This window comes from Zalophus californianus, chromosome 10 (assembly GCF_009762305.2).
Source record: "Zalophus californianus isolate mZalCal1 chromosome 10, mZalCal1.pri.v2, whole genome shotgun sequence".
NCBI classification, from domain to species: domain Eukaryota; kingdom Metazoa; phylum Chordata; class Mammalia; order Carnivora; family Otariidae; genus Zalophus; species Zalophus californianus.
In genome coordinates, this window is record NC_045604.1 from 14,339,401 (window position 1) to 14,359,715 (window position 20,315).

General features: G+C 34.4%; 1 protein-coding gene across 17 annotated transcripts in view; it reads right to left on the reverse strand.

Moving 5' to 3' along the window:
- SPATA17 (spermatogenesis associated 17) overlaps positions 1-20,315 on the reverse strand; it is a 250,590-nt gene that overhangs the window by 179,361 nt on the left and 50,914 nt on the right. The gene's annotated exons all lie outside the window — the stretch shown is intronic.

The following is a 20,315-nucleotide window of genomic DNA, read 5'->3' on the forward strand; positions in this document are numbered from 1 at the left end:
TTTATGATACTAAAACTCTGCTAGCATTTTCCTTCTTCCACTGATGATAATCAAGAAATTTTTTGAGCAGCTACCATCACCCACATCCATCAAAATCAGTGGTGTAATCGATCTTACCTGCACATTCCACTGAGTCTTTGTAATCTTTAAAAAGCGTTTCAGTGATTTTTCAGTGGTTAAATTTTTTTAAATCAAATATCTACATATTATAATTAATTCAACAGCTAAGGAAATATATCAAGTGCAAAGTAAGTGAACGACTACATTGCCATTTTCTTTGGTTGAAGATTAGCTATTTTGGGTGTATGTAAATATCCCAAAAAACCATCTGAGCTACTGATTTCCTTTAAATTTTGATTTCATATTTACAAATCTCTAATCATTTATTTTGTATACTAACTAACGGACTAATTTTGAAAGTGTGATGGGTTTTTATAAATATGCTTAAGTTTACTTCAGTTAACAGTTCAAATAATACCAACATGTATTAACCTGCACTTGAAACGTTATTTTGTTCAATTATACAGATAACTAAAATAAAAGCTAAACTAGGTGAATAAGTTCATGGCTTTCTAGGTATAATAAATTCCATTAAAATAATGAAAATTTCATCATTTATGTGTGTGTATCTAAGAAATTTAAACAAAAAATAAACTTTTAAAATATACTATGTGAAAAATGCCTGATAAAGATATTATGAAATATGGAAAAAAATAAATCTTTTATTTTCACAGAACAAATTTAACTATTCATGTTAAAATAATGTTTTGAAATTATATGTTGTTCTTTTTTAAAAATAGATATCTAACTTAGTGTCCAGTTCTTTAAGTAAAATTTTAAGCAAATGATCTGAGCAGTTACCTCAAAGATATCAAGGGAAAGTAGAGGGAAAGTTTCCAAAAATAAAAAAAGATTCTCATTTCTACTTCAATGTCTAGAAATATTTTTGTTGCAATTTTATGTTAAAGGCTACTAATACAATACTTCATACAAGGTTACTTATGAAACACACTGACGTTTAAAAATCACCATGCTATGCTATTGCAGCAGAGCAATTTTTTCAACATAAGATTAAATTGCAAAATAAATGAATTACTTGGAGTGGCATGGCCCTCATTTTGCCACCCTTCTCTTGAAAATTGCTTATTAATATGAAAAAAGGAGTCAGAAAATAGCCTGTTTTACGTTATGCATAGTATTTTGGGGGCTTCTGCGCCCACAGAGCTGGGCTAGCTGCACATTTAGATTGTGTTGGCAAGCTGGTACAATGACCTTTCTGACCTGCATCTCAAGGCTATTATTAATCGCTAAGTAACCTGGTAAAGCCAAACAAATTTGTTTCCATTGAAAGGATCTCTATCTGTGTCTGAGAATTTGTTCTGTACCAAACAAACCTCATTAACTGTGTCCATTTTTGACAAAGAACCAGGAGTTAGAAGGATTGGTGACCTTTCTTTGTCCTTATGGTACAAATTTCAAGGCAGGTACATATGAATAAATGAGAATTTTTACCAGGAAAAATAACAATCACATGTTATATAAAAAGCTAATGCATTATTAATTTTCATCTTTACTTTTAATATTATGTAAAAAAATTCTTCTATAATTCCTCTTATAAGTCTTTAAGATAATTTAAAATAACCAATGAACTGCCTCTACAAGGATAATTATTCAGATATGCATGTATCCAATTTTATGTCATTCCAAAGATAAGCACAGTAATTTTCCAAGCAATCACAAAAATAAAAAAAATATATCTACAAAGAAGTTTGTGTTCTATAAATGATTTAATGAAGAAGAGACCTTACTTACATAAGAAAGAAAAAAATACCCAATATAATTGCACACACACGTGAACAGGTAAGGGGCAAAGAAGTAATGGGACTTGGATACAAAATGAAAAGTGTAAATTATTTGATGTAGTAAAAACAGTCCATCTCCTGGATATGGAAATGTAAACAAAAAACAGCATGAACTCAGGGAGCTTGACAAGGAAAGCAAAAACTGAGAGATACGGTAAAAGAATGTCAGTTTCCAGTATGTAAAGAAAGCACACCATAAACCCAGAAGGAACTGGGAAAGCCTAAAAATAAATCCAAGAAATTTGACAAAACATTAGAAAAACTGATCTGTGGTAATCTCAAAACACAAAAGTAATTAATTTAATAAATTTATACAATTTTTGAAAAAAATCAATCTTATGTTCCTGATTTATTGCCATACTTGAGAGTGTACAGATATATCGAACACCACAGTTACAGTCAGGTCAAACAGTCTTTGTTTAATGACCAAGTAGGAAGAGCTGAATAAATTTTTATCCCTGATATACAAGTTTTGTTACATCGATAGTGATGAAGAGATGTCTCAGTGTAAAGGATGTAATAAAAAATTATGATCCCATTAAAGACTAAATGATGGAAACCATTTGAACTAGGTTTCTTTATAAAATTATAAAAATTATCGATTTTTTTATCCACGGATTTTCTCTTTTAAATGCAGTACTTTTAAAAGTTAAATTTTTTCCCAAATAATTCCAGGTTGTTTTCAATATATTTTTTTCATTTCAGGCATATATATTGTCTTATTTCTATTCTTAAAAAAAGTCCTGTGATATATATGCGATAGATGTTACTAATTACCTTATTTTACAAATATAGTTAACACATAAAGAGATGAAGTGATGTATTCTAAATAACAAATCAGTTAATGGCAGAAATGGAATTAGGATCCTTAGATTTACAAATTCTCTAATTGCAGATTAGGCTGTAGTCATCCTGCTACAAGATATACTATGCAGAAGAGATTTTTTTTATTGAATGAACCACATACATTTTCTTTTATTTTGTGATCCTGTTTTCTACTGTATAGCTAAAGAAACCTGGGTAAGTGCCAGGACTTCCTGTATCACTTTTCATAAATATAAATTATCTGGTGATATCCGTTTAAAAATGAAGGTAAAAATTACTAAAACTTTTGTAAAGTCTTTCATATTCAATATATTTTGCTAATGCTAATTATATTTATGATAAAATATTTACATATTCTAATTATGATAGCAATAATAAAAATAATAATAGCTACTTGGAAGCCATATAGTGGAATGGTTCAAAGCATATACTCTGAAATGACGCCTGGTTATATAAACTCTCTGCTGTGCTATTTACTAGCTGCTTAATATCTGAGTCTCAATATCCTCATCTATAAAATGTAAATATATTAGTATTAGTATCTTTTTCATCAAGCTATTCTAAGGAACAAATACATTATCTACGTAAAGTACACAGAGTGGGGCTGCCACATAGGAAGGTGCTACACGGGTGTCAGCTATACTGAATTTTCACTCTAAACCATATTCTAGATTACCTGCTTTATCAACTCAACTGGATATCCATCTTTTATACTTTCTCAAATTCCCTCAGTGATCTCTTTTCTCTCTCCTGATCAGTGTGTAATTTGTGGATGAAATCCATGAAGCAAAGCATGGAATCTGGTTTTCTAAGAGGCATAGAGGCATGGCTGGTGGGAAGCGGGACACGGGAGAGAGCCGTGCAAATAAATTTTCCTTTTTTCCATCTGCTGTGCACTGCTGAGAGTTCTCCTTGCAAACCTATGTAGCTAATGGAGAATGCAGTGCGTACCTGCTGTACCTTGCTGAGTCACTATGGGACTCCATACAAAGTGGTGGCCAGGGCCACAGAGCTCATCATATCACATTCCTCCCTAGAGGACCAGTGCATGCGTACTGGCAGCGGACAGACAGCACACCGTGAACAGTATGCCACGGGAGAAACTCAGCGGCCTCGTCTCAGGTTTTGTCCTTCTCCCCCTCCATCCCTCATCCAGTGACTGGTGACTGAGGGAATTCGTAGGCCCAGAGCCTTTGTCTCACTTTGGGTCCACTCTTTTAAAGACCCATCCAAATCCTGAGCTTCCTGAGATTGGCTGAGACTTCTGATGCAGGTCAACTTCTCTACCACCTTACAGCTATTACTCCTCAAAGGTTCCCCAATACAGTCCTGCACCAAATCGTTGCATTCTCGGACGCTTCACTCCCACTTTTCCTCATCCTCACTGCCCTGAATATTAGTATGAAGTATTATCAGTTTAATAAAGTATTATTGGTCTAATAAAGTATTATCAGTTTAATCCTACATTTACATTTTATTTCCAAGAGGTTCCTGGCTAAAACATACACTTTACCACTTTTAATCCTTTCACAATCCAGTGAGGCAAGTATTATCACTCCCATTTTATAGATTAGGAAATGAGAGTCACAGAGGTTAAATCTCTGTCCAAACTCCCAAACTAGAAGGTGAGAGTTAGAATTTGAATATAGGTCTCACAGCAAAATTCATGCCTTTATGCAAAATACTATACTCATATCACACATTTTGCCCAAATCCAATACAGTTGATTCCTGAACAACACGAGTTTGACTGCACAGTTCCACTTATATGCAGATTTTTTCAACAAATACAACAGTGTAAATGTATTTCAGTAAGAAATGAGTTTCTTAATAACATTTTCTTTTCTGAGCGCCTGGGTGGCACAATCAGTTGAGTGTCTGACTCATGGTTTCCACTCAGGTCTGATCTCAGGGGTCCTGGTGGAGTCTGCTTGGGTTTCTCTCTCCCTCTTCCTCTGCCCTCCACCCTGCACTCTCTTTCTCTCTTTACCGAAATAAATAAATAAATCTTTTTAAAAAACAACATTTTCTTTTCTCTAGCTTACTGTATTGTAAGAATACAGAATACAATACTCCATACACGTAAGTGTTAATCAACTGTTTATGCTATTGGTAAGGCTACCAGTCAACAGCAGGGTATTGGTACTTAAGTTTAGGGGGAGTCAAAACTTATATGTGTATTTTCAACTGTACAGGGGGGTCAGTGCCTCTAACTCCCACATTGTTCAAGAGTCAACTATATCTTGCCATTGTCTGATTTTCTTATTCGTTTCAAAATAGGGTACTAAAAAAAAAATTTAATTTTTATCTTCTCATCTTTGTAGGTCCAGAACCCCAAAACAAAAATCTCTACCTTTTCTCTAAAAAGGTTTCATATGGGGCACCTGGGTGGCTCAGTCGGTTAAGTGGCTGCCTTTGGCTCAGGTCATGATCCCAGGGTTCTGGGATCGAGCCCTGCTTCAGGCTCCTTGCTCAGCGGGAAGCCTGCTTCTCTCTCTGCCTGCTGCTCCCCCACCCCCCGCTTGTGCAAGCTCACACTCTCTCTTTCTGACAAATAAATAAATTCTTTAAAAAAAAAAAAAAAGGCTTCATAGATCACTTCAACAATAATTAATCTCTAGCTGTTTCTACTCTCATAATCCTCTCTTTTATATATCTGTTATATTTTACAATATATTTATAGCCACATGCATACACGACATCCTGAACTTTCCCCACCAAGTGCGGAGGTCCTAAAGGTCAGGATTAAGGTTTATTCATTGATGTGTCCCTCCCGAAGTATTTGGTCTAATACCTGGTATAAACTAAGTGCTACCATCCTTTTTAACTATTTCTCAGCTGACTAGTAGTACATTTCATCATTTATGATGGTTTAATTAGAAGAGGGAAGAAGCCACACTGAGAAAGCCTCTCTTGGGAAGTATGGAAGAACCAGGATTCTGGCTCTTTGCCCATAAAGTGGTTCTCAGAGTGTGGTCTCTGGAAAACAGCATCAGTTTCACTTGGGAAATGTTGAAAATGCACAGTCTCAGGCTCCACCCCAGACCAACTCAGAAACCCTGGTGGGGGTGGATCCTGAGGGAATCTCCTGCTTCCTAAAGTTTGAGAAGCACTAGTCTGCAGCAATGAAAATTATCAACTGTTGAGGAATTAAGATGATTAATCTTACTAATATGACATCATAAAGAGATGCCTTATATTCAGTTAGTAATTTTAATATGAGTATCACCATATAAGCTAAAGCACTGAGAAGTACTACAAAGGAGACACAATATGTACATCACAATATTTTCATAGAAATCATAATTTTGACAGAGAAATTAAAAAAATGGAGATTGTTTTAAAAGCATAAATGCCCAAAATTTCAGGGGGAACTGGTAATAATATTACATAATCTCTCAAATAAAAACAAAATGCCATCATCTGTGACATCTTTAAGAACAAATAATTCTAAGGAAATGGATTCAGACAATTCTCCAGAGTCCTCACTCTGTTTTGATGGGAAATGAAGTCAGTGATGTGCAAGAAGCCTTCCAAAAAAAAAAAAAAAGTTGAAAAGCATTACTTTCTGCTGTGGTATATTATGACATAAAAGTCTTTTAGTAAATTTGCTGAATGTGCTTGTTTTATCTTTCATAACTGTATGTTCTCAATATGTCCATATTAATTTAACCAAATAAATAGACAATAAAAGAAAAAAAGGGCAGCAAAGTCTAAAATATAAGCAAAAATATTAACCACAAATAAAGCCAATTACATGCTTGGTCTTGATGTGTGACATTCAAAATGATTTGGGGAATGATAAAACCTTAGAACAGATTCTTTGGAAGTCAGAAAAATACCCAAAACGTTTGTATTAGAAACAAAAGCTTCCCTTTAAGTTAGTCAAACCATTTAAACCACTTATTTTGTCTACCTGGTTGCCGAGGCCCTGGACCTGCTGGACAGAAAGGAGTTGCAAATTTCAATAGGGTAGCACTTTAAAAAGGGAAAATACAGTTTAAAATTAAGGCTGTGAAGCACACAGTCATTAATATTCAAGCACTCAGGCTGTTCCTGAGCTTCACGCCTTACTCTGAAACCTACAGTTGAGATTTTAACATTCTGAAAACAGTTAGAAAAGTCCTCTCAGAAAATACTTTTAGCTACTCGTGAAAATCCTTTGTTGCTGTATAGATTAATTTCTCTTCAAAACGCCTAAGCTACTTTAAGAATGAATATCATGAACAACATTAACACTCATTTGTTTATTCAGTCAGTCAGTCACAGTATGTTTAAGATAGTAAAAGAAATAAAGATGTGTAAAGGCCAATCCCTGCCTTCAAGTAGCTTACAAATAAAATAACAGAGAACCAACTAGACTACAGAAAGATGATGAAGAAATATGGAGGCAGTGCTTAAACTCAGAGAAATCAGAAAAGGCTTCATGTAGGTGGCAGCACTGGGAACTGACCTAAAGGGCTAGGAGAGAGGAGCATGGTGGGGAAATGAGGCTGGATTACTCACAGGAAACTCTGGCTATCTTTGGTAGACGTGGTCCATCAACAACCAAGTGGGGGAAGAGCACTTTAGAGTAGAAGAAAGGTTTCCTGACCGAGGGTGAATGGGCTCTCTAAGGGTAATGCTAGCAAATTTGTACTCTATAGACGAGATATTTTGAGAATGAAAAAAGTAAAAAAGATGATAATAGTCGATGTTATAAAATTACAATACCATGACTTCACTCTGATCATAAAAAGGGATCATCCAATTGCTCCATTATTTCATTTGCCTACTTTGCATGATTTTAAAAAGCAATAAGGCTCCATTCAAAGCTCATTCATGAAAATCAGTTTTTTTCTTCTTCTGGCTCCTTTGAATAAACTTAGTTGAAAAGAATTTTTTTTTTGTGTAGTATTCTTTCTAAAAATATGCACATATTTCACTGTAAAATTACTTTCTTTTCACTATTTTGGATAGTTGCTATAAAAGGAAGTAAAATTTTATTTAATATATATGATATCAAATAATTGAGAGTGACATTGTGCTAAGTACAACAGTAGGTATAATAATAAAATGTATTTACATAGTGTATTATTTTCAGGAGCTCCAAGTGCTTTCCAGACATTAATTCAACCTCACAACATTCCACTGAGGTTGGTAAGAGGCAGGTATTATTAACAAGGTTCCTGTTCTTCTTTGTGAAATGAAATGACTTTACAGATGGTGACTTTGAGACACAGCATGGGGGCTTTCCTGCATAAAGGTAGATCAAGGCACATCATATTTCCTCTCCTTTGTGTATCTTCACAGTGATTCAGCTGTGGAGGAGGAGTATCAAGCTACGGATGTTTTATTTGGGGTTGAGTTTAGAGTTGAGGTAGCTAAATTGCTATTTCATATAAAAAGAATTGCAAGATCTTATTTACTTTGTGTTCACTCAAATATCATACATTGTCTCTCATTTAAAATGTGTTAACTTCATTTTAAAGCAAAAATAATTGCTGCTGCTTTTGCATACAAGACACTCAACACTCAATCCAGGCACATCCCTGAATTAATCAGGATGCTATCGTAAAGCAACAATATACGAAGGTTGAGGTCAGCATATTTTAAAGTAGTATCACATGTAGTAGTATATCACAAATAATTTCAGAAAATTATCAAATGAGTTTTAGGATACTATTTATTGGCCAATTGTCTTGTAATCAGTCTAAGAAGTCAGAAGAAAATGCTGAGCAGAGTATCCAGATTTATGAATCATCACAATACAAGTGTTAGCTGAAGTCCCAGAAGTGGAAGTGATTGTACAGAGCACAGACAGTGAAAAGGCAAATGCATCAAAGAGAAAAAATTAATATTTAAGATCAGGCAAATAAATGCGAATACACAAAGAAGAAACCATCAGAAAAGTAGAAAGGAAAGCAGGAGAGAGTGGTGTCACAGAATCTAAGCTGTAAGAGAGAGTAGAGAAAAAAAATGATCAACAGTGTCCTAGCTCTAAAGAACAGATAATACGAAGGCCCAATAGCTTACTGGACAGAATTATAAGTAACTTTTTTAGCAACAGCTACATTTTCTCAATACATTTTCATAATAACTTAAATGTATCCTCAAATATTGATTGAAAAAGTTTGTACACAAATATATCAAGTACCAGAATCTGATTTCCACTATATAAATGCACTCTCAGTCAACAATATTAACAATAGCTTTACTAGTTTTTATCACAGAATTAAAAAGGAAAAAAAGAACTCTCTTCCACCCATCTCATATCAAGAGATCAGCTAGCATAAGTGAGAGATAAGAACTTACAATTCATCCATTCCTCAAAGTTGGACTATATCCACAGACCAACATATTTTAGTTCCTTGCTTTCAAATGAATAACAACTTAATGTTATACTCTGGCTTTTTTTTTTTTTTTTTTAATATCACCACAAAAAAGAGAGACTTGAAATTCAGAGGGCTTTTTTTCCTGTTTAAAATAAAAAGTTACTGAAGTCACTGTTCATTACATTACCAGTGTATCCTACTGAAAATTCAAATGTGAAATTTCTTTTAGATCAGGGCTAGAAAAAGCTGTTTCTTGGCATATGCATAATTTTTTTACACTTTCACAATGGGACATACTTAACTAATCACATTTCCTTATCAGTCACACCAATATAATTATCATTCTGTATTTTCCTTTGTTGTGGTCTTTACTTCTTTTACTCTTTTTTTAATGTAACTTTTTGTAAACTGCCTAAAATTCATTGTGTAAAGAGTTAAATTTGAAAAAAACTAAATACATATATATAAAGAAATTATATCCAATGCAGTAAGCTTTTTCCTTTTATTAATTCTATTTCAGGAATGAAGCTTTTTATTCTTTTTATATACTTGGCTTTGAAAGCTTTTTGAAATAGCAATATGTTAAAGGCAATACATCCCTGTTAAAAATACAGTATGTGGAAAGATTGGTAGGTATCATTCCATACTGTAAAGTGATTATATCGATTATGTCATTAATTACTAATTATGGATATGTAACAGACTGTTTCAAAGCAAAGAATATAAACTGTATTTTAGACACTCTAGTGTGTTATTATCTAAATTCTACCAAATTAATTGCTATATGATTTGTATCTTTACATATAAAATGATTCTACAGAGAAAAAGTCACATGTACAGCTAACATTACAGATTAATTTGGTTCTTGAAAACGAAAATGTTGTTTTCTTTACATCTCAGGTTATTCCTTACTAAAAGAGCCTGTCATCTAGATACAATTAGATAAAGCCAAACCACTATCATTTAGTTGGCTGAGATTTAATACTTTTAAAATGAGGTTTATTGAAATGTTATCTTTAGGTAATCATATTTATTTTCCTTATTTACACAGTATAAATGATTTTCTACTTATGTCCTTGAAATAGTGAACAGGGACACCATAGTATGAAAAAGTGGCCTAGCTGCCGGAGTTCATAAATTTTGTTCAGCTTTGGATGAGTTCAAAGAATTGCCATGTAAGAAAAGCCTTACAGAGGGAATTTATCTGATTATGGCAGTAATAATTACCCAGCTGTTTATTGCAGATAGAGAAATAATTCATGTAGGCAATAGGCCGTGGTGGCAATGACACTCTGCATTTAGTAAATATGCAAACTGTTCACTTCTAATTAACCAAGCTAGAGGATGCCCTTATTAAATGTATAAACTAAAAGTGCCTTCCTGACAAGTGATGAATTGTTACATTGCACAAACTCTTGCCACAGAATTATTGGAGTGAACTTGGGGCTTAACTTCATTAAGAGATCTTGTGGGATGGTTAAATGAGGATGGACAGCATAACAAGGCTTACCTGACAGCCAATGATATGTTAGAGCTTAATGGAACTGCACCTTTTCTTCTGTCCTATTTAGTTCAGATTCACAATAGATAAATTGTGAAACTGTGAAGTTAATTTGAATTCAAATAATAAAAATAAATGAAATAACATGATAATCCATTTATGGAGGTTACCTAATGGTTTACCTACCAAATGAATCTACAAAACAGCCAGTTTTCATGATTCATATATCTCTCATATAACTAAAATGGAAATACCTACCACTCTTTTCGTTAACTTAAAATGTTTAGTAAAAATAAATAATTTTATTGACTAGCTTTAAAATAAAATACCTTTTCAAAAGGAAATGGATGGACTTTATTTAAGAAAATAAGTACAAAACAGAAATTACTCTTAATATTGACTCTGAATGAGTTCCATTTAATTTTACCAAATAACTAATGATGAAATGGTTTATCATCTATATTCTATGCTTAAGGTAACTATTCATTCTTTATCAAAAATCTATACAAATATTTCCACTCCAACTATGGATTCTATGAAAAATACCACTTAGAGGGAGGTCGTAGACATAATGAAACAAAACTAAAATGTTTCTAATTGAATTGTTGACTAGGTAATAGTATTGACCTCATAGGTTTGTTGTGAAAATTGAAGGAGAGAATGCAAATAAAGGGTTCAGTGCAATACTTGGTATACAATAAGTGCTCAATACATGTTAGTGATTCATAATATGTTTGAGTGACAATAGCTCTATTTGATTAAAAAAATTAATGCCTAGTGTTTTCAATGGGAGGTTCACACTGAGATCTGCTAAGACTTTACACTTGCTCTTTCACCTACCTCACACAGGCTCAGAGATTATAAAATGTGTGAACTGGACTTTCAGATAGTATCACTATATTACTGTAAATTTTGTTTAATTACACACTTACTGTAAAACATGAAACACTATATAAAGGAAGTATTATATATTTTAAGAGAATCAGATTTTGTCACTATTGAAAATATAATTTGGCTCCTCAAAATTTATAATATTTAACTTAATTAACAAATATTTTTGTACTAAGAAAGAATATATGTCTCATCTTCAATTTATGCATTCATACATTTACTTATATACTTTTAATGAGTATTCTATGTCAAAAATAGGAAATAGGAAAATGTTCAATAGTATTATAAAGATAAAACTTCCACATCTTAATGAGAAAATACTATAATCAAGGGAGTAAAACTGCTTTAAATAAGGAAATAGCCATGTATATAAATAATCCCCCAAAAAAAAAAAAAGGCTTTATAAGTGCAAAACAACTTAGGCTCCACATCTTGAAGAGAGGGTAAGATTTTAAAAATTTAAGAAAGGACACTTAACGAAAGGCATAACATAATAGCTAATACTGAGTGCTTATTAAAATAATTATGTATGGATTTCTAGGAAGGTAGTGAATGTGTTCTTTTGCCTACAACCTATTTCCAAAGTCAGCTAAATGAATAAAAAGAAACAAAAATAGAGGCAAAAACAAGGAACAGCCACAACGCCCATCATAAACTCAAGAGAATAAGTAGGAATTGAATGAATAAAGAATATTTAATTAAATTCATTCATATTCAATTAAATTTAGACCACAAATACAGGGTATCTTCCTTAATCACAAAGTCAGTATAGTATGTGGGAAATATCTGAACAAGTCTGAGGAATCTAGTAAGAGCTCCAACCAAGAGGGATAAAGATAGGAATAACCAGATGCAGGACTAAAGGAGAGAAATTGCAGCCAAGTAATTTCTTTTTTTGTTGATCAGAGCTTGACTGAGTTGAAACCAGATGGCAAATCTGGGCTGGAGGAGAATGAGGAAAAGTAGCCTGAGAGCTGCTGAATAAAATAAACTCTGAAAAGAAAAGAGTCTATGAGCAATGAAACTTCACATTGATCTTGCTTCATGAAATCAATATCCACAGTGACAGGAGGTCAATTAGGACTTGGGAGGACAGTGTCAAGAGCACAGCTTCCCATTGCTCCAGCTTACTCTCTACACTGTCATCAGACTGTTGAATGACTGCATGAGAAAACAAACCATCAATATCTAGCTGAAGCACTAAAAAAAGTACAAGAATTCTGAGACCCAATTAGAAATTTCAGTAAAGTATAAAATTACTTTGCTCAAAACATATTGCTTTCCTATATGTAAAAATAATAATAATAGACTGGAAAGATAGTGGAGTAAGAGGACCATAAGCTCACCTTGTCCCACAGATACAACTAGATAAAACTCACATCAGTGTAAACAACCCAGAAGATGACCTGAAGACTGGCACAACAAACTCCACAACTAAAGGTAGAGAAGAGGCCACATCAAAGGCGGTGGGAAGTGCAGAGATGCACTGGGGAGCTAAATAAACCCACCGTGGGAGGGAAGAAGCCCCAAGCACAGAGATGGGAGAGAAACAGATGATCACACTACAGAGCCTGCATGAAGAAGATAATCCCCATAAAAACTGGCTTTGAAAGCAAGAGGGGCCAAATTTTGTGAGTTCTTACAATTATTGGGACTTAAAGCCTGGAATATTAAAAATCAACATGATGTAATGAGCACTGGGTTATTATATAAGACTACTGAATCACCTCTGAAGCCAATAATACATTATATGTTAATTAACTGAATTTAAATTTATAGAAAATAAAAAGCAAACCTTAAAAAAATAAATAAAAATTAAAAAAATATAAAATTAAAAAAAAATCAGTGGGCTGGGTTCTGGGAGAGCCTGGAGGCTGTTGGGAGCTGAGTCCCCACCCTTAACGAGATAGCACATCAAACAGCCCCCTGAGATACAGCTTAGAAGCAGCAAGTTTGGAAAACACCTGGAGCATACAGGAGGGAATGTTCCTTACTCAGAGCCTATCTGGGAAGGGCAAGGTTCCCAGGGACACTCCTCCAGGAACAAAGGAGCTGGCAGGCACCATTTCCCTCCCCCACCACCCAGCATAAACGGAGGGCCACCTGCCAGAACAAGCACAACAAAGATATTCACTATCTAACTTGCTTATACCAAGTCCCAGCTCCCTGGGCTTAAGGACCCACCCCTTCCAGACAGAGCTCCCTCAGTCCCACTGTTGCAGGTCCCCTCTCCCAAAAGACCACCACAAACTTTGCCAACACCATTATCTCCTCACCCAGACACTTTGTGGGACTTTAGTCCTGGTGACTCCAGCAGCAGGCCCCACGGAAGACTTATGTACCTTGTTAAAACTGTGTACCCCACCCATGTGTGCTTTGCAGCACCCACATGGCTCAGTCAGGTGGCAGCTGCAATGGCAGGTCTCACTTTGCAAGTGGACAGTGGGCACCTTGTTAAGGCTGCACCCCCTACCCAGGCCAGGAACCAAACACTGCCCACAATAGGCAGAGAGAGCCTCTGCAGACTATTAGACTGAAGGAAAAAGCAGCCAGGACACAACAGCAAGACGCACGCAAGATACATAGGTGACCCCTGAAAGTACCAGGTTTTGGTGAACATGGGACACTGCAGTGCAGGGCACTACAGGATCTCTTTTTCAGGCCATTACTTTCAAGAGCAGTAGATATAGCTGACTTTCCAAACAGTCTGAGAGTTAGACAAAATAAGAAAACAGAGGAATATGTCCCAAATGAAAGAACAGGACAAAACCATAGCAAGATACCTAAGTGCAACAGATATAGGTAATTTGCCTGATAGAAAATTTAAAGTAATGGTCATAAAGATAGTCACTGGACTTGAGAAAAGAGTGGAGGACATAAGTGAGATCCTCAACAAAAGATAAAAAAGAACCAATCACAGATGAGGAACACAATAAATGAAATTAAAATGTACTAGATGGAATAAATCATAGGCTAGAGAAGCAGAAGAATGAATTAGTGACCTGGAGGACAGAGTAATAGAAAGTAATGAAGCTGTGAAGGTGAGAGGGAAAAAAAAATATGCAAAATGAGAATAGATTTAGGGAACTCATGACTCCATTCTGCAAATAACATTTGCATTATAGGGATCTCAGAAGAAGAAGAGAAAGAAAGGGGGGCAGAAAATTTATTTGAAGAACTAATAGCTGAAAACTTCCCTAATCTAGGAAAGGAAACAGATATCCAGATCCAGGAGGCACAGAGATCCCCCAACAAAATCAACCCAAGGAGGTCCACATCAAGACACATAGTTATTAAAAGAGTAAAAACTGTTGATAAAAAAATAAATTTAAAAGCAGCAAGAGAAAAGAAGGCAGTTACATACAAGGAAAACCCAGTAAGTGTATCAAAGGATTCATCAGCAGAAACTTTGTAGACCAGAAGAGAGTGGCAGGATATATTCAAAGTGCTGAAAAGAAAAAATCTGCAGCCAAGAATACTGTATCCATCAAGGCTATCATTCAGACTAGGAGAGATAAAGAGTTTCCCAGACAAACAAAAGCTAAAGGAGTTCATGATCACTAAAACAGCCCTACAAGAATGTTAAAGGAGTCTCTTTGAGTGGAAAGGAAAGTAAGAGTAAGAAAAATAAGAAGCATAAAACAGTGAAAGTAAGTATATCTGTAAAAATCAGTCAAGGAACAAAATAATAAAGGGAGGTAAAGTATGACACCATATACCTACAACATGGTGGGGAGAGGAGCAAAGAATGGGTTCAAACTTAAGCAACCATCCACTTAATATAGACTGCTATATGCAGAAGATGTTATATACAAACCTAATGGTAACCAAAATCAAAAACCAGTAATAGATATGCAAAAAATAAAGAGAAAGGAAACCAGATATATCACTAAAGCAAGAAAACCATGAGAGAAAAGAGCAAGAGAAAAAAGGATCAGAGAAGAACTACAAAAACAACCACAAAATAAGAAACAAAATGGAGAAAAATACATACCTATCAATAATTACTTTGAATGTAAATGGACTAAAAACTCCAATCAAAAGACACAGGTGATGGAATGGATAAAAACAAGACGCAACTATATGGTGCCTCTAAGAGACTCATTTCAGACCTAACAACACATGCAGATTGAAAGTGAGGGGATGGAGAAACACTTACCATGCAAATGGATGTCAAAGAAAAGCCTGGGTAGCAATACTTATATTGGACAAATAGACTTTAAAACAAAGAGTGTAACAAGACATAAAGAAGGACACTATATAATAAGAAAGTGAACAAGAAGATATAATAGTTATAAATATTCAGGCATCCAACATATGAGCACCCAAATACATAAAACAGTTAATAACAAACATAAAGGAACTAATCAATAGTAACACAATAATAGTAGGGGACTTTAACACTCCATTTACATTGATGGACACATCATCCAAACAGAAAATCAAAAGGAAAGAGTGGCTATGAATGACACCAGATGGATTTAACAGATATTTTCGGAACATTCCATCCCAATACAGCAGAATACACATTCTTTGAGTGCACACAGAACATTCTCCAGAATAGATCACATATTAGGCCACAAAACAAGTTTCAACAAATTCAAAAAGACCAAAGTCATACTATGTATGCATCTTTTCTGATCAAAATACTGTAAAACTAGAAATCAACCATAACAAAAAATCTGGAAAGAGCAAAAATACATGGAGGTTAAATAACATGCTATAAATCAATGAATGGGTCAATCAAGAAATCAAAGAAGAAATAAAAAATTACATGAGAAAAATGAAAACACAATGATCCAAAATATAGGGGATGCAGCAAAAGCAGTTCTAAGAGAGAAGTTTATAACAATAGAGACCTACCTCAAGAAGCAAGAAAAATCTCAAGTAAACAACCTAACCTTATACATAAAGACACTAGAAAAAGAACAAACAAAACCCCAAACTAGCAGAAAGAAGGAAATCCAAAGATTAAAGCAGAAATAAATGATATAGAAACAACAACAAAAAAAACCAGATCAATGAAACCAGGAGCGGGTTCTTTGAAAAGATCAACAAAACTGGTAAACTTCCAGTCAGACTCATAAAAAAGAGAGAGAAGACTCAAATAAACAAATCACAAATTAAAGAAGAGAAATAACACCACAAGTGATTATAAAAGATATTATGAAAAATTATATGCCAACAAATTGTACAACACAGAAGAAAAGTATAAATTCCTAGAAACACATAACCTACCAAAACTGAAGCAGGAAGACATAGAAAAATTGAATAGACCAATTACTAGCAATGAAACTGAGTCAGTAATTAAAAAACTCCCACCAAATCAAAGTCCAGGACTAGACAGCTTCAGAGGGGAATTCTACCAAACATTTAAAGAAGAGTTCATGCCTATTCCTCCCAAACCTGTCCAAAAAATATAAGAGGAAGGAAAACTTCTAAATTCATTCTTTGAGGCCAGCATTACCTTAGTACCAAAACAAGATAAAGACACCACAAAACAAAGAGAACTACAGGCCAATGTCTCTGAGGAACACAGATGCAATATTCCTCAACAAAATAAAAGCAAACCAAATCCAACAATACATTAAAAAAATCATTCACCACGATCAAGTGGGATTTATTCTTGGGATGCAAGGGTGGTTCAATATTTGCAAATCAATCAACATGATACATCATATCAGCAAGGATAAAAAGCATATGATCATTTTAATAGATGCAGAAAAAGCATTTGACAAAGTAAAACATTCATTCATGATAAACACCCCCCCAACAAAGTAGGTTTAGAGGGAACATATCTCAACATAATAAAGGTCATATTAGAAAAACCCACAGCTAACATCATACACAATGGGGAGTGACTGAGAGCTTTTTTCCCTAAGGTCAGGAATAAGACAGGGATATCCACTCTCACCACTTCTATTCAACATAGTACTGGACGTCCTAGCTACAGCAATCAGACAACAAAAAAATAAATAAAAGGCATCTGAATTGGTAAGGAAGAAGTAAACTTTCACTATTTGCAGATTACATGATACTATATAAAGAAGACCCAAAGGACTCCAGAAAAAACTATAGAACTGATAAACAAATTCAGTAAAGTCACAGGATATAAGGTCAATGCACAGAAATCCATTGCATTTCTGTACACTAATAAAGCAGCAGAAGGAGAAATTAAGAAAATAATCACATTTACAATTGTACGAAAAATAATAAAAGATCTAAGAATAAACTTAACCAAAGAGGTAAAAGACATGTAGTCTGAAAACTATAAAACACTGATGAAAGAAATTAAAAATGACACAAAGAAATGAATAGACATTCCATACTCATTCATTAGGACACTATTGTTAAAATTTCTATATTACTCAAAATAATCTAAAAATTTAATGCATTCCCTATCAAAATACCAACAGCATTTCTCACAGAACTAAACAAACAATCCTAAAATTTGTACGGAACCGCAAAAGACCCCAAATACCCAAAGCAATCTTGAAAAGAAAACACAAAGCTAGAGGCATCACAATTCCAATTTAAAGTTATATTACAAAGCTGTAGTAATCAAAAGAGTATGGTACTGGCACATAAACAAACACATAGATCAATGGAACAGAAATAGAAAGCCCAGAAATAAACCCACAATTATATGGTTAATTAATCTTCAAGAAAGGAGACAAAAATATGCAATGGAAAAAAGTCTCTTCAATAAATGGTGTTGGGAAAACTGGACAGCTACGAGCAAAAGAATGATATCGCAACATACACAAAAATAAACTCAAAATGGATTAAGGACCTAAAATGTGAGACATGAAACCATAAAAATCCTACAAGGAAGCACAAGCAGTAATTTCTCTGACATTGATCATAGCAACATCTTCCTACATATGTCTCCTGAGGCAAGGGAAATACAAATAAACTATTGAAACTACATCAAAATAAAAAGCTTCTGCATAATAAAGGAAACAAACAACAAAAACTAAAAGGCAACGTACAGAAAGGGAGAAGGTATTTGCAAATGGCATATCTGATACAGGGTTAGTATCCAAAATATATAAACTTACACAACACCACCAAAAAAAAAAGTAAAACAAACAATAATAATCCAATTAAAAAGGACAGAAGACAGGAACCAGACATTTCTCCAAAAAAGATATCCAGATGGCCAACAGACACATGAGAAGATGCTCAACATCACTCATCATCAGGAAAATGCAAATCAAAACCACAATGACGTATCACCTTACACCTGTTAGAAGAGCTAAAATCAAAAACTCAAGAAATAAGTGTTGATAAGGATGTGGAGAAAAGACAACCTTCTTGCACTGTTGGGAATGCAAACTGGTGCAGCCACTGTGGGAGACAGTATGGAGGTTCCTCAAAAAATTAAAAATAGAACTACCCTATGATCCAGTAACTGCACTAATGAAAACACTAATTCGAAGGGATACATGCATCCTATGTTTATAGCAGCATTATTTACAATAGCCAAATTATGGAAGCAGCCCAAGTGTCCATCAACAGATAAGTGAATAAAAAAGATGTAATACACACACACACACACACACACACACACACACATCCGTGCATACTGCCAGCCCCCCCCCCTCACACCCCATGACACACACACTGGAATATTATTCAGCCACAGAAAAGAATGAAATCTTGTCATTTGCAGTGACAAGGATGGAGCTAGAGAGTACTATGCTAAGTGAAATAAACCAGTCAGAAAAAGACAAATACCATATGATTTCACTCAGATGTGAATCTAAGAAACAAAACAAAGGAAAAAGGGGGAAAGAAGAGAGAGACAAACCAAAAAAGCAGAACTTTTATTAAGAAAATAAAGTTTTACTAATGAACATTTAAATATACCCGCATAAATGAAGAGATATACTTCATTCCTTGACAAGATGACTTGAATTACTAAAGTATTATTTTTCCCTATTCTATTCTACACATTTAATTTAAATTGATTTAAAATCCCAATTTGGTATTTTTTGAAACATGACAAAATGATTTATAATTTAGTTGGATGAAAATTAAGCTAAAGTAGCTACAGCATCTTCTGAAAAACAAAAGTAATTTATAGGGGGCGCCTGGGTGGCTCAGTCGTTAAGCATCTGCCTTTGGCTCAGGTCATGATCCCAGGGTTCTAGGATCAAGTCCCACATCGGGCTCCCTGCTCGGCAGGAAGCCTGCTTCTCCCTCTCCCTCTCCCCCTGCTTGTGTTCCTGCTTTCGCTATTTCTCTCTCTGTCAAATAAATAAATAAATAAAATCTTTAAAAAAAAAAGTAATTTATAGGTACTTAAGCCATGTAATACTATACAGGATTACAAAAAGAGAGAAATGAGATGGCATCAATAGTCAAGAGATATACCTGAGCACATGTGGAGGACTTAGTATGTGGTAAGATGACACTTAACAGTGAGAGATAATTGAATTATTTAATAAATACTATTGCAATAATTTGTTAGCCATTTTAAAAAATCTTAAACTGAATTTTAAATTTACTCCTTATATTAAATAGATTCCATTGGATTCAATTTTAAAAGTTACAAAAGAAACCCTACATATCAAAAGAAATATGGGTGACTATTTTTTAAAGTCATGCAAAGAAGAAATCAAAAACGAAATTATTTATCCTGGGATCGAGCCCCGCATCGGGCTCCCTGCTCCGTGGGAAGCCTGCTTCTCCCTCTCCCACTGCCCCTGCTTGTGTTCCTGCTCTCGCTCTCTCTCTCTCTGTCAAATAAATAAATAAAATCTTTAAAAAAAATTATTTATGCCCTCAAGGCAAAAGCAGCTTTGACTGTAGACTTACATCTCTGAATTCTTATATTCTTTTATATTTTGGCTAGTAAATTATTTAGTATGTTGATAGCTCTTTGATACTTAGATGTCATTATGAGGATGGTTGATCT